Source organism: Brassica napus, chromosome C4 (genome assembly GCF_020379485.1).
Source record: "Brassica napus cultivar Da-Ae chromosome C4, Da-Ae, whole genome shotgun sequence".
NCBI classification, from domain to species: domain Eukaryota; kingdom Viridiplantae; phylum Streptophyta; class Magnoliopsida; order Brassicales; family Brassicaceae; genus Brassica; species Brassica napus.
The window spans coordinates 26,239,169-26,244,829 of record NC_063447.1 but is presented as its reverse complement, the minus strand read 5'-3'; the positions used below and the strand labels follow the sequence as shown (position 1 = coordinate 26,244,829).

General features: G+C 34.6%; 1 long non-coding RNA gene across 5 annotated transcripts; it reads left to right on the top strand.

The window, feature by feature from the left end:
• The first annotated feature begins 2,643 nt into the window (after positions 1-2,643).
• LOC106396566 lies at positions 2,644-5,233 on the top strand. Of its 5 annotated transcripts, none has more exons than XR_001279508.3 (7): positions 2,646-3,294; positions 3,531-3,607; positions 3,706-3,939; positions 4,026-4,087; positions 4,173-4,231; positions 4,391-4,502; positions 4,579-5,233. It is a non-coding gene; the product is annotated as an uncharacterized LOC106396566 (long non-coding RNA). The 5 variants fall into 5 exon arrangements; XR_001279507.3 differs by adding an exon at positions 3,394-3,411 and having other exon boundaries at positions 2,651-3,294; positions 3,706-4,087; XR_001279510.3 differs by having other exon boundaries at positions 2,644-3,294; positions 3,706-4,105.
• The last annotated feature ends 428 nt before the right edge of the window (positions 5,234-5,661 follow it).

Here is a 5,661-nt window from a genome sequence, read left to right as displayed (position 1 = left end):
TTTGAGCTTTAGAGATATGCAAGACTTTAATATGGCTTTGTTGGCTAAACAATTATGACGATTGATAGATAAACGGGAATGTTTATTCTCAAAGGTTTTTAAAGGTCGTTATTTTCGGAATACTAATCCTCTGGATGATCACATATCTTACTCCTCTTCTTATTGATGGAGAAGCATCTGCTCAGATAGACCTCTGGTTAAAAAAAGGTTAATCAAAAGAGTAGGAACCGGGCAATCGATATCCGTATGGAATGATCCCTGGATTCCAGCTCCTCGCCCGAGGTCAGCATTACCAAAAACTCAATCTCAAATTTTAAATCAGTCTCTTATGGTGGGAAATCTTATAAATCCCATTGATTCTTCCTGAAATGAGGATCTGCTGGATGTATATTTTCACCCAGATGATGTGAAGATTATTCGTGGTATAGCAGTTAGTCGGACGCAAAGGGTTTAGGACGGAATCAGGGTTTAGGACGAAATCTTTATACCCGGTTCGAGGCCCAATAACAATAAGTTATGGACGTAATATTAAACCCCTTTTGCGCACTCATGGAAACTTAAATGCTCCTCTAAACTAAAACACTTTGTTTGGCAAGTTTTATCTGGGACACTGCCAGTATCAAAGAATCTAAAGGCTCGTGGTATAGAGTGTGATCTCCGGTGTGGTATTTGTGGGGCAGAGGAGGAATCTATCTATCACCTTATTTTTGAATGTCCAGCAGCACTACAAATGTGGGCTTTATCTCGAATCCCTTCCCCTCCCGGAATCTTCCCATCTTCCTCAATTTTCACCAGCCTGGACCATCTTTTTTGGAGACTCCCAAAAGAGGTTGATTCAGAGTATTTTCCATGGATTATGTGGTATACATAGAAGAATAGAAATGATAAAATTTATAATAATAGGAATGAAAATCCTCAAGAAATTCTGCGCAGAGCAGAAGTTGAAGGAACACTTTGGGCTGAAGCGCAACTTTTGGTACAAGAGAATCATGGGTTTTCTACGCCAGACGTTAGCTGGCAGACATTGGGGTCTTCCCTAATTTGTTATATTGATGGGGCGTGGAAGGAACAAGATGTTTTTACAGGACAGGGCTGGTACTGCCGGAAGATGAATTCAGAGGAGGTAATGATGGGCGCAATGAATCTTCGACGTAGTCTATCACCTTTACATGCTGAATGTGAAGCATTGATTTGGGCAATGGAGTGCATGAAGACCCTGCAGTTCTCAGATGTAGTATTTGTGACGGATTGTTCTCAACTGGTGAAGATGGTGTCCACACCTGAAGAATGGCCAGCGTTTGCTACACACATGGAAAAATTCTGCCGAAGTAAGACTTTCTTCCCCAATTTCATGATCAGACATATCTCAAGGGCACAAAAAAAACTCAATAAAAAGCAATCTTTTTTTTTTTTGTCAACCAAAAAACAATCTTTATTTATACCTTTCTTTTTGCATATATTTTTATTTCTATTGTCTATTAAGAAAAAATTTACAGCTAAAGTTTATATGTTAATGGAATAGATACATAAGAGGTTAAAACACTCATTGCTACGAACTTGGTTAAGGATTCAAAGTTATATAACACGAACAATTGCTCAAAATATCAGCAATATTCGAAAAGATTCAATTAGACTAATGTAACAATGAACAATAATTAAGATCAGTTATATTTTCAATACATGAATCATAGTGATCATAGTCATACATCACGAACAATAGTCACAAATATAATAAATGTATAGTCTTTTTCAAATAACTTAAAAATATATCTAAAATGTTTTAGTGTTATTTGCAAGTGTCTTTAACAGAGTGTGAGTACAATCTACACAACAAAGCTTGAAATGCTTATGATATGATTCAGTTAGAACAGAGTAGACAATGGACCTTGATGTGTAGTTCATTAACATAAATATTGATGGTACATTGCGCATTATACCACATACCATTAAGGTTAATAATTTTTAGTGATTTTTTTTAGTATTATAGATAAATGAATGAACATACAAAAATTATATTGACTAAGAAATCCATAATTTCATATAACCCTAAGCCAAAAAAAATCCATAATTGATCGCATATTTATTCAAAATTTTGACCATAGCGATTTAGCATCTTATGTTACTATCACATATGTCAAGATTGATCAATCAGTGTGAATATTATCCTCTAAAATTGGAAAGAATACAATAGACTTCCCATAATTGAAATACCACAAACACGAAAGTCAATCATTCCGAAAATATTTGATTGACTCAAATTTCATGACCAACTTTCATTAATCTTTTGAATTGGAGCATTCAATATTTGACACCGAGATTTACTCCATTGAGGAAATATAGCTTAATTAAGATCCAATGATAACATTTTTTCCGATTCATTCAAATATATCATGGACTATATGTTTCATTTTCGAGTAATATCTTCGTATTATATCTAAGTGTTTATAATCAGAATAAAAATACGATTATATTGTTGATGTGATCGAGTATATGCAACTATTACGCTAACATCTTACAATACTAAAAGTTCTAAATTCTCAAAAGAGAAGGTGTCCATGTCAGCAGAATAATTCAGACCTATTAAAATCTGACAACTCAGCTTTAATTCTCTCTATTTTGGTACACGCCAAAATTTGACAAATATCTTCGATTCACACCTTAGCCTATCGACTTTTTCTTTTTCCTTCTCATCAGAAACTCTATGCCATTGTCTTCTCCTGCATAACGTATCTCCCTCCCCATTACTACTCATCAAGATTATTCATTATTGTAGTAATCCAGATCTAACCTACTCTTCCGATTCCCCCCACCCCCAGCTCCAAACTTTATATATGGCTATGTTTTTACGGTTCTCTCATTTACCGAATTCAAGATATGGTTTTCTTTCCTATGGCTGATTACGATTTTGTTGCTATTCCTGCTCATTCTCATTGATGAAAAGATATCCAATTGACACCTTCTAATATTCTCAATATTCGCCCTGTTTCGCTAATTTCTTAAGTTGCTATTTTGATCTCTCATGGTTTGTTAATTTAATTAATATTTTCTTCTTATTTTTCTTCAAGCCCATATAATGATATCCTCTCCATGAAAAAGCTCTGGTTTGTCCATGTTATATAGGTTTTGATGAATTATGTCATTTTGGTTATCTTTTACTCATCAACTTTCTGTTAGTTATAACTATTAATTGTTTCATTATTCCCGGATAGTGTAGAAGCCAGACGGCAAGTTGATATCTTTATACCAAATACAAGAGCAGTATGCCTAGCTTCTACCTGATGGGTGCTCACTTAGGTAGACGTTCGAAACTTTATTCATTAATAAATTTACAAAAATTACAATAAGAAGTCCTTCCTTGAATCGGTTTTAAGTTTTGGGTTTTATAACTGGCAGAACTGCAACGATGAATGTGTAAGAAAGTGCGAGTTGTCATATCCAAACTTTACAATTATCAGAGCTTCCAGAGACCCTACATGGTTTATATCTTGGTAAAGAGAGTTGAACTAACATCCTGCTGTTTTGTAATACAGGATTGGGGTTTTCTATCCTGATGTTGTGACTGAGACATTATACTGAAGCGAGCAAAAGGAATCCAAAAGACAGTAAGGTCATTTCTAATCATCTTACGCATTTCAGTGTTGTGTACAAAGGTTTCAGTATTTGATATTTGTAACAAATATTTTTGCTTCTTTGAATTTCATATAGGCATACAGAAACTGAGCTGCGTGTTATGCTGCGTTTTATGCAAAGCTGGGGAAATACCTATACGATTTAAGGATGCGGAGAAATGCACCAAGATCCATCCAACATTCTCAAAGGGGTACAGCAGAAAAATTGCAGTCCAATTCTTCATGAAGGAGTATGAAAATTCAATGGAAATATACCACTAGGGTCGCAAACATGATCCTAATATTGAGCTTTTCTCGATGGTGTTATACGGTATACTATACGTGTAAAGGCATGGAGAAATTATTTACTCGGTTATCTTTGTAGCCTATGTTACGTTCTGTAAAAATATTATGCAGATCTGTACAATAGATCAACAAGCAAACCGTGGTGACCTTACCCGAGGAGTTTAAAGAAACATGTTAAATTCTAACTTACTGTTACGTATCCCTTTTTCGGTTTAGAGACAACCAGTGAGTTTATCTTATTTATTTTTCTTCTTGCAGACAATCGGAATGCAAGACCCATCAATCCAAAACATTCTCACAGATCCTGTATTGAGAAGGTAAAGAAACGAACTTGACTTCTCTATATTTTTCCTCAATTCAGAAATCAATGTTTGGTTCAGATGTGCTGGAGCAATCCATATTGATGTTAATGATGTCTTATCAAAATCTAACACTTCTCTTTGAACATGTACTGACTGATCTGTGATTGTGACTAGGACCATAATCCAGATACGTTGAAGAGGCTGACTGAGGCTGTGAGATTCAAGAAAGAGTTAGAGCAGAAAGACTATTCTGATCTCAGTATTAGTGATGCGGAACGTTAAAAAGGTATTTTCCTTTTGTAGTTGTATCTTGGTAAAGAGAGTTGAACTAACATAATGTTGTGTTTCTAATACATGTATAGAGCTCTTTAAGGAGAAGAAGTATCATGATGCTGTGAGACATTACCCTGAAGCGATCAAAAGAAATCCAGAAGACTTGGGAGCAAGGCCATTTCTAATCATCTTATGTGCTTCAGTGTTGTGACGCGTACAAAGGTTTCCGTATTTGAACTTTTAAATTAATATGTTTTCTTTTTCTTTGTATTTCATATAGGCATACGACAACCAAGCTGTGTGTTACACAAAACTGACAAGTTCTTCCAAGGGAGGCATATCGGAAAAAAAGAGAGATGTGAAGATAGTAATCAAGACAATACTCGATGTTGATCTGATAGAAGTTAAGGGAGATCGAAGAAAGTTTGTGTTGTTTAATGCGGGTAGGGTAGCTAAAGGCCTTAGGCATCTTGATGAGAAGTATGGCAAAGAAAGATGGGAGATATTGAGCAGTGTGGTTGAACTTCTATGTTATGCAGCGAACGTGGAGCAACACAGTAGAGGAGGCGAGCCATTAACTTCGTTTATATTTAAACGAGTCACCTGGAACAACTCACTTTGGAGCGTTTGGTTTAAGTTTTGACTAAAACACTATTTAAACAATGAATTCTGACAACATTATAACACTATCTAACTTAAAATAAGTAGAACATTGAGGTTCATGATGTGAACCACTGAAACAAATGATCCAATACAATTAAACCAAAACCAGGTTTAATACATAATTATATATTTAAGTAGAATCAATAGAAACTACAGCAACACAAAGGAAAGGAAAATTATTTACCAAATGTAATTTAAAAAAAAAGTTCGTTCTGTTTTACCAAATGTCATTTTTGTTTTGTCATTATTGAAAAGACAAAAACAAGTTGAGATATTAATGACAAGTCTATTTTTGTTCTACGATAATGTAAATATGAAATGAAGGATTTACCGATCATCAAATGTAAAATTATGGGTGTTCAAGAGAAAATATTCTTAAGAAGCAAATGAACATTTCAGGTTTTCCGACTTATACGAAGTGATACTTTTGTATCTTTGACACATCTTTTTCTCTGTTGCTATAGTAAACAGGTTTGTGTAAAGATCAACTTTAGGATATAACATCTCAA